A 10,825-nucleotide genomic window follows, 5' to 3' on the forward strand; every position below is an offset into this window, starting at 1 on the left:
TAGGCTACACTAGAGTCCCTATATGAAAAAGGGACTCTAGGCTACACTAACGGGTGGTCCATAGCAGAATAAAACATGTGATTTTAGTGTTCTCAGAAGACATGATGAACTCACGTGCAACAAAAGCATTTATAAACGTGCTTGAGAAATCACGATTAATTATTTTTTTCATTTGACAGTTCACCGGGGCATCTGCAGCAAAACCATCCACCGGCCACTGCTCATCCACTACTGTCCCCACCAATGTACCAGCACTGTCAACACACATGCTCCTACACACAACACATCTACTATACCACATGCATACACCTTTAACCTCCCTGGCATACACACACGCGCGCACGTGTCTACATTACACACATCACACACACCCAAGAGAATTGGTCACTGGGAACATTGGGCGCCAAGCACTTTGGGCGCCGGAAACATTGGCCCAATGTGTTCGGCGCCCAAAGTTTCCGGCACTCAAAATGCTCGGCGTCCAAAGTGCTCGGCGCCCAATCTTCCTAGACCGGCCCTTGAGGAGTCCCTGGATCGAAATCGGTGCAGAGTATGTTTATAAGAGTTTTAGGGGAGGAGGGGGAGGGCAGAGGCGTGCACAGGGGGAGAAGGGACACCTGTTGGCCGGGTCCGAGCCAGAAAGGGTCCCAATATTTTTGAAACTACGGTTGAAAATTGGGGTAAACAATATGGAGGGGGGATATTGTTCTGCTTTCGGGTACAGCATGAGGACAGGAGCAAATAAGATGTCAGAAATAAAGATGTTCAAATTTCTAAAGGTCCTGATCGTCGAATCAAAGCCAATGCTTTAAAGCGAAAGGATTGAATCTTAATGAATATTATGTAGTAAACACACTTTGTGCGATGTATTTACGAGCTGGAAACACCTTAATTTCATCAGCTTTGTATTTTTACTGTAATGCGTGAAGATCTATATTGATCTATATTAAATTGATTATTAGAAAAACTCAACCTGAACAATTTTTTATTTGCTTCCTGCAAAGCTGAAAGTTTCCAGTGTTTTGACGGTTTCAAAACAGTTTGATTTGTGTGATTAAAATAAAGAACCACTATTCATTACCTCATGAGAATAAAACTTCCCATAGCTCGAACTATCAATAACTCGAACCATTTAACCCGTCTCTTGGGACTTCGAGTTATTGACGGTACTTTAATATTATGCGCTCTAAATTGTAAATAAATTTAGATATTCGACAATCGGTAAACAAACACATTAATTAAAGTTATAGTATAGTATCATAGTACAGCTATTGGTATTACATTCAAAGCAATTTTAACGCAGGAGAAAGCACTCGGAGATTAAATTTAAATTTTATTATCTTTCAATTTTTTTATGCCTATCAATCTTGCTACAGAAGCAAGTTGATTAAACAAAAAAAAAAGTGATGAACAAATATGTAATAAAATATATTAAATATCAAACCTGAAAATTAGGTAGCAACTGTAAACCAATAAGTGTGTGTGAACTGAAAAGCTACAACAGGAGAATTGATTGAATATGACACCAAAACTCCCTGTCATAGCCATTCTGTGTGAACACAGTGCAGAAAAGCTTCCATCTTTGAAAAAATAGCTCTTCAACTTAAGAATAGGAATTACAATTCACAACATACTTGCAATCCAGTAGATTTGTGATTCTTGAAAGCAGACTTTGTATCAACTTTATTTCTGTTTTGGAGGTATTCATAAATGCTTATCATTGAAATCACGGTAATGATCGACAAACGAATAAGACTCGTTTTTTTTTTTTTTTTTTTTTTCCTTATTTCTGTATTTAAAGGTTCAGGAAAATCAGATCCGTTGATCGACAATTTTTGAGAGTAGCAAAGCCTATTATACTCATTTCAAGCATTAAAATACGCAAAAGACATGATTCTACCTAGAACTGAAAGAAAACAAAATTGCCTGAACACTGTAAACATCAATCGTTAGCAATAGATTCGCCATCCATCTACTAAAGGATCGGTAAGGTCACAGCCATTGAAAGATAATTTTTAACAATAACTAAGTTTGTCATTCTCATTTAATGCATTGAAATACGCAGAATTATTCTGCTTTTTAAAGAAGCACAACAAAATCGCTTTCGCTATGAACCCCTATCTCTAGCAATGGAGATTGGCGCTTAACCGGAAATAAGACTCGCTACTTCCGGTCTACGTCAGTGGTTTGTTTGTTTATTTAGGATATTTGGTGAATGCCTTGCAACTAATGAGAACTAGAATTGCTTTTTCTGTATTTCTTCAAATTTTCACTCGTTTAATAGTAACCCAGTAAGCAAAATATCTTGCCTCAGTATTGCATAAAGGTTGACATGCAAGAAAAATCATCTTGCATTAATACTGCCTCAATGTTGTTATGTTACTCCCTTTATGCTGTCAGCAGGCTGCCACAATATTGACTGACAAGGTGTATGCAGCATAATATCAGGAAAATATCAAGGTAGGCTGCTTTTGTAACATTGCATACGTATTGATATGACAGGATAATATCAAGATGTTGTCATGACAGCATGAAATCAAGGTCTAGGCAAGATGATCTTGCTTTTGTAATCTTGCATACGTATTGATATGACAGGATAATATCAAGATGTTGTCATGACAGCATGAAATCAAGGTCTAGGCAAGATGATCTTGCTTTTTGACATGACAGTATGAAATCAGCACGTTTGCAAGGTGTTTTATCCATTTATTTATTTGTATTATTTTCACTTCAAACTCGAGAATTAAATTTCATTCTTTAATTATTTCTGTTATTCTTCAAGATAGTTTTCTAGCCTGAGGATATTTTCTTAAAGCTGACATCTGATCGGAAATTCATATAAAGATATTAATAGTACGCGCAATTTAATTTAAAAAATGAAAGTTTCTTCGTTTTGCGTAATACTTTGACTTATTTTTTAAATTCATGCTTCTAATTGTATTATAAAGACATAAAATGCCTAGTTAGGAATAATTGCGGAAGTTTTTATAGCACATTTAAGAGTAAAGGTAGCAAAATAATAAATAAATACAATAAAGTACATTTTCAAATGGATGTCAGCATTGAAAATATCCATGGACAAAACATATGAATTTATCTTAAAGAATAACATAAATACCACTGAATAAAATTAATCTTACATGAGATTGAAGTGATAATACGAAATTCTGGGCTTCATGTCCTTTGTTTCAAAGTCTAGGGACGAAAAAAGTTATTTTCGGCCATTTCTAATACTGATCGCACATCGTCTGCGATATGACGTTTAATACTATATTAATAAACAAATGCAGTTATTAGTCATTCATAAGTTTTCCTAAAACAATACTATTCCACACTAATAACTAAGCAACCAATTTAACGAAGCCTAAAAGAATGCAACGCCACGTGCAGCACCTCTGAACTGATTGAGGTCGAAGCAGGAAGAATGTGCCAGCAATGCGAGGGACGCTGGGTAGAAAGAACTGCGCGCATGCGCAAGTATCAACGAAGGTCCACCTGTTCTATTGTGTACTAACTACCTTGACGGCGACAGCATGAAATCAATATCATCTTGACGGCGACAACATGTATGCAATGTTGTTATTGTAAGGTAATATCAATATTGATATTTTAAGATGAATGCAATGTTGCATACGTGTTGTTATTGTAATATTGCTTTTTAATCTTTATGCAAGCTTTATGCAGTATGAAACACGTCAATATTGACGCCGTCAGTATAATATCAAGATCTGTCAAGGTTGATGCAAGAAATTTTGCTAGTAGGGAAAAACTTTGTTATTTTCCTTTTCTGACATTAAAAATTTAAAAAAAAAAAAAAATCGGGTTTCGGGAGGGGGGGGGGGCGGTCTCATCGAGCCTCCCCTCTGGATACCGCCCTGGTTATATTATTTCCAGAAACAGTTCCTGTCACCGAGCCTACCGTCTAGGAAGGTTGGGCACCGCAGATTTGGCGCCGTCGATTGGGCGTCGTCAATTGGGCGTAGGGAACATTGGGCACCGAGCATTTTGGGTGCCGAGAACATTTTGGGCGCCGCACACAATGGGCTTATGTTCTTGTCACCCAATATGCCCGGCGCCCAATGTTCCTAGCGCCCAAAGTGCTCGGCGCCCAATGTTTCCGGTGCTCAATTGATGGCGTCCAATCGACGGCGCCCAATCAGTGTTGCCAGATGGTCAAATCCAGATTTCCTTCCAACTTTTCCCCAAAATGCGATGTTTTCTATCAAAATTCCCCAAATTCAAAAATTATTTTTCCACTAATATTTTCATAAAATGAATCGACTTCCTCTGATATTTTTGTCCCTTGAAAAAAATTTTTTTTCCCCAAATAGCCAAATTTTCTTATAAAATTCTCCAACTTTTTTTTTCTTCCCATTTTCGCTTTTTTTTTTTTTTTTTGTCTTCTTAATCTTTATCTTTTTTTTTATCTTTACTAATAATAAAGCTGAAAGTCTCTCTGTCAGGATCTCTGTAACGCGCATAGCACCTAGACCGTTCGACCGATTTTCATAAAATTTGGCGAAGAATTAGTTTGCAGCATGGGAGGAATTTTAACTTCTTATTTCAACTGAAAGAGGGTGCTCAACTCCCTCCCCCAAACATCGTAAATATGGGGAGAGGCGTTAAAAAATACATTGAACTGAAAAAAACAATGCTACATATTATAATATACAAAAGTAATATGCATATATATTGCAAAAAAAAAAAAAAATATTTACAAAAACACAGCTGGGGAAATTAAATGTTTCCAAATTTGTGACATTTTCCATGCTAAGACTAATGTTAAATTGAGCACTCTTTTAAAATTTGAGTAAGAAACTAAAACTTTTACAGCCGCACCATCACGGTCGACCGGCTCCTCACGATGCTGTTCCTATAGCAAAAGCCGGCTCCAGGTTGCATCCATGTCCGACACACAGGCGCAGACATACACGACTACACACGCATACATACACCTACACACATACACCTATACACACGCATTCATACAGGCACCTACACACAGTGGCGGATCTAGAACTTGGACAAGGGGGGGGCTAACTTAGGTCTGTTAAAAAAAAAAAAAAAGTCCAGTATAATATCGTTCAGCATCCTTTTCACGAGAATGTTACGACATTTGTTATTTAAAATAAGCATATGTTTATTTTTAACTTGTAAAACATGAAATACACTAAAAAATTGTCAAAAGAGTTTATTTTTTAAAATGATTATGAAACAATTTTTCAAAAACACAGTCGGCACATTAGTTGTAAGAAAATAAAATGATTTAATTTGTTACTCTAGTTTAAAACAAAAAAAAAATACTTTAAACATTATTTGACATGTTCCCAGTTTTCCAAGCACATTCTCCTCTTCTTACTTTTGCAGAAGAGTTCAATTATTTTGTCGACAGATACATCTCTATCTCTTGCCACATTTGCTAGAGCAAGTCCATTTAACCGTACTTCTCCCATTGTGCTTCTTAAATAGGTTTTTATCCTTTTTAAGGTAGAAAAAACTACGTTCAGCTGTTGAAGTCGTTACTGGGATTGTTGCGAAAATTTGGAGAAGAACAGCAATAGATGGGAAAAACGAAGGGTCTAGCTCTTTCAGTGCCCCGATAGCTGTTGTAGGAGGACCGCATATCGGCAGCCATTTATTCCTCCACATCTTGATTTCTGCTAATAGCAAGCTCAAACTTCCTAGTTCATCTGTAAAATTCCTGTATTTTTCTGCAGCAGTTATAATATTTTTGTCAGTATACCTCGACAAGTTCGATGGAATTAGACCTTCGAGGAGAAGCACTCCAAGAAAATCTCTGCTAAATCTGCAATCAATCTCGGAAATGAAGTGATCTATCAGAGGAAGAAAGACTGTTCGTCTGAAATAAACTTCTGGATTTTCTGGAGGTGTACAGTCTCGAGCACTTTTACGCTTTCCTGATCTGGGTATTTCTAACTCCAGATCCAATTCTTCAGCAATTTCAAGGCAGTTTTTGTAAATAGTTTGAAATTCGAGTTCTGCGTTTTGTCTTACACTCCGAAAAGTGTCCAAAACTTGAGACACATTAGCTAATGCAGAAGACAAATCCTGCTTCGGGCTTTGCAACTGCTGACTTAGCCTCAGTGTCAAACTGAGACAGTACACTGATATTTCGACGCCAACAATAAATTCACTCCTTTTTATTGAAGCATTTAACATATATGCTTTTGTTGACGCTTCGGAAGAGGCAGTTGTATGTAAACTTTCCAGCACAGTCACAACAGGAACAAGTAGTTCCTTAAATGTTATTAGGCTGTCATGCCTTTCTACCCACCGTGTAGGGCAAAGTGCTTTCAATCTCTTTTTTTTAGTTTCCGAAAAGTCTTGCTTTTCTACAACATCGATTAATGCATTTGTTCTGTGCGCAGAAGCCGAGAGAAACACAGAGACAGTCTCAACTGTTCCCATTACGTTTCTTATAACAGGAATTTGGCAGCTTTTTGTGATGCACAAATTCAGGGAATGGCTGAAACAATGAGTATAAATGGCAAGGGGTTGCTGCTCGGAAATTAGAGCTTGAACGCCCTTAAATGGCCCAGACATGTTGCTTGCTCCATCGTAGCCTTGTCCACAGAGGTATTTGTAAGACAAATTCAGTTTTGTCAGTTCTTCGTCTATTGCGGATTTAATCGATAAACCAGTTGTCGCTTTGAGTTCCACGAATCCAAGGAAATCTTCCCTGGTTGTGAAACTGTCTATGTCGACATATCGCACACAAAACGTAAGCTGCTCCTTCTTACTTTCATCTGTGGTTTCATCACATATTATTGAGAAGTATTTGGCTTTTTGTATACTACTCGTAATCTCCGAACGGATATAATCGCCAATGCATTCGATTATGTCGTTTTGGATTGTTTTGCTGATATGTGTACTGTTTTTTCTGCAAGTGGTAAGGTGCGTTTTCAAATCTTCATCACCAGCATCAATTCTAAAAGCCAATAGACTTTTGAAAACACCCTGGTTTCCTCTTAATGCATTTTCTTGCTCTTCCCTGCTGTTCAAATTGCCGTCATCCCTATGACCTCTCAAAGGCAGATTGTTATGGGCACAAAACAGTACGGTTTTTACTATAGGCTTCAAGCGTTTTAAATTTTGCTCTATTATAGAGGCTTTTCTAGCGTCTATCAGGAGGCCAACATGACTTACTGAACTTCCAGGAATAGGCTCCATGGATTGTTTAAAATGCAGGGCTTTTTCCACAGAAAATTGATGGTATTGGGTAGTTTGGTGATATTTTAGTTCTTCTGTAGCTTTCTTAAACTTAATCAACGGCTCCTTAACGAATGTTTTAAGCACCTGAAAATAAATAAACATCTTATTAAACTGCAATATAAAAAAAAAATTTGACGCTCAATTAATATCCCAATTTAGGTGTTAAGAACCGGGTGGAACATTAGAAGCAAAAGTCTTTCGAAATAATTCAAACTAATTTATGTTGATATTCGAGGTTTTATCTTTTAACAGTATGCATGAGTTGCTTATTCCTTTGTATTACTTGATTTCGAATTGAGGTAATTTCAATAATTCATTAAAATTACCATTCTTCCTATTTTTATGGACTTTGCTTAGACAATTAAAAAAATAAATTTGTTATGAATAAATACAGCTTATGAATTTACTTGTCTAATATGATAACTTTTAGTTTACAAGCCTTAAACATATGTAAAAAATATGATGTATTGATGCCATCGACGTTAAAACTGTTAACATAGATATTTTGTCATTGATGTTTCAAAAATAATTAAAAATTAATTTAAATGAACTGTTTTAATAATAATTTTTCTATCTACGAGGTTGTTTTGGTCTATTTCTTCCTTTGGCTTGTGAATGATGGAAGCTTGATCGATATTGACATCGTGAAATGTATTCAGTGGGTCATGAGATTTGCGTAAAACCTAAAGCTGAGTTCGCACTAAGGCGCGGGGTTGCGCGATTCCCGTTTTTTAAAAGATCGCGGTCTTTCTTATCTTGAATTTTTCTATTTTTCAAATGTACTTAATAACGACAGTCAGTATAAATGAAATAGCCGAAAAGAACTTTTGACCACCACTTAATGGAAGAATCTAAGAAATAAACCAAAAAAAAAAAAACAGAAAAAAAATATCGAGAAGAGCGCTTAAACTATTATTTTGCCTATAAAGAATATTGACACTATTGAAAAAAAAATTCAATTCAATTCTGAAAAATGCCACTTATGAACTGATGGAATTTCTCACCTGATTTCCAATTCCAGCTCCAGTTGGTGCAAACAGAACGCACATTTTACAAAATCCACCAGACGAAAGCTCACTGTAAGCAAGCCAATTGTACTGCTCCAACCATTCTCGTCTAAATTTACGGTTCTGCTTTCCTTCAGCTCTTGTTGGAAAGCTATAACTCACCGGAGGCTTCCATGTTTCATTTAAATATTTCAGCTTTTTATCGTCATCTAAAATCTTTCCAACAGCTAATCCAATATCATATAATTGATAATTTGTTAAAGATGTTATATCAGTAGGATTCTTAAAAAAAAATACATTTATAAGTTAAGTAATTTAATATATTCCCTACAAATTATAATACATATTCCTATCTTAAAAATACATTCAAATAGAAATAATTTACCTGATACAAAAAATCTTGAATGTTCAAAACGGTTTAAATGCATTTAAAATGCAGTTGACACTCAATTTTACGAAACTCTATTTACGAACACTCACGATTTTAAGAATTATTCTCTAGAAAAAAAATTTAAAAATCTTAAATTTAAGCACTGTAATTTTTCATTATTTTTTATGGTTAAACCAATTTTCTGAAAACGAAACTATCTTTCTCATGCAAAAAGATAGTTATTTAATAATATATGAACAAATAAGATTCCTTTTCAAAGTTTTAGTAAATTTCAAAAAATTTGTCTAATTCATTAGCAAACATTCTAAATTCACACCTTTATTTTTTCAACTTATGAGAGTACCAATGTAGAAGAGAGAAAAAACTATAGTAGTATTGCAAAAAAAAAAAAAAAACCCTCAGTATAAAATGCTGAAACTTAACATGTGAAAAATAAATAAATGAATTAAAAATTGAACAAAGGCACCTGATTTTTATCAGATTGCTTTGAAATCACCTCATCTTTTGCCCATGTTTTGGGGTAAAAAAAAAAAAAAAAAAAAAAAAAAAAAAAAAAGATTTTTCAATGCAAAAAAAAAAAGTGCAAGCTTATGGATGCAGAAATTCGTTAAACGTCTTAGACTCCATAATCTCACACTTTTTTTTACATTGAAAAAGGGGGTTCCTGCTAACATGACCCCCCCCCCCCCCATGTACCAGCAATCATGATTACTATTTTACTTATTTATGCTTTAAACGATAATTTTAATTTTATTTTTGTATATCAATATACAGTTGGTATGTTATAACATATTTAAAATATAGCTGAATTTTAAAGAAAATATATTTACTTGTTCTTTAGAAGTCTCACATCCAGCTGTACAGTTGTTCACATTCTCAACGTTAGATGTAGTCGGCATGCGTTGTAGTAGTCCATTATTAGAACACGGCTGTTTGGAATCTGATGGTATTTTATCGATACTAACTCCATCGTGTCCTTGGAAATCATCAGTTATATGCGTATTGCTTTTACTAAAATAATCTGTAAGTCGACGCTTCATATTCACTCGACAATACTTATATTTAAAATATCAAAACAATTGCGAAATAAATCAAGTCAAACACCAATTTTGCGCCCGCCCTTTAAAGCGCCAGTCCAACAAAATCGCCACATTTGTTTCTTAACAAAACTTCCAAGTGTGAAAAAACCAAGAATCCAAGTATGAATTTTAATACAAGCAATTCGTTAAAACAACAGTTCAATACTGCGACAACCGATGCCGCGTCCCAGAAAAACTTTTCCACAATTTTCCACCTTTTATTATTTTAACTAAATTTTCGCTCTTGGTGTTTCCTTATCAGTAACCTTAGCATATTATGAGCATTACTACTTCGTTGTGCTATTGCTGGTTGTTCAAAAGAGGAGTACTCAATGTTGTCTCTGGGCAGAAACAGCCTATTAAGAGTTCATTTACAATAAACATAAGTCCTAACGAGACACATGGTCAGCAATTCAACATTACAGAAAGGAACTATTGCTTTTTTTCTAGTCCGACTGCATATTCCTAATTCAGTGGGAGGGACTCTATTATCGGTTTCCGCGGAAATAGGGATGCACCATACCTGCTCCTGATGATACCTGTCAGTAGCCATTATGTATCGTCCTCTCCGGCTTGCTTAGTACACTTGCTTAATTTACTGCCTAAACGTTTTGAAAAGGATTAGTGAACGACAGGTTTTCATTCTGGATGTCGCGGGCTTCAAAGAAAGAACAGTGGTGTCCGTTGACAGGAAGAGAATTTAGTAAACATAATCCTAGCTTAAGTTTACAAAAGTGGTGCAGTAATGAAAATCGCTGAAATTTCATTTTCTATGAATGTAATTTTTAACCAAATGGTAAGGGTTGCTATAGTATCCTTAGCACCTCCCCCTCCTCCCCACTGCTCTACAGATCCACCATTGAAGCTGTATAAATTTTATGAAATATTACAAACTTAGTAAAAATATTAAAGTATTAAAAATATCTAAAACTGAAATTTTATCGAGTGTAAGTTCTGACCTCAAGGGGATACTATAGACCCCCTTAGCCCCCCCCCCCCCCCGCATAGATCTGCCAGTGAAATGTATAAATTTAATTTAATATAATGCAAACATAAAATATCCATAAGTAGTGCAGTATTAAAAAATATAAAATTTCAGTTTTATCTAGTATAAG

This window comes from Uloborus diversus, chromosome 1, assembly GCF_026930045.1.
Source record: "Uloborus diversus isolate 005 chromosome 1, Udiv.v.3.1, whole genome shotgun sequence".
Lineage (NCBI taxonomy): Eukaryota > Metazoa > Arthropoda > Arachnida > Araneae > Uloboridae > Uloborus > Uloborus diversus.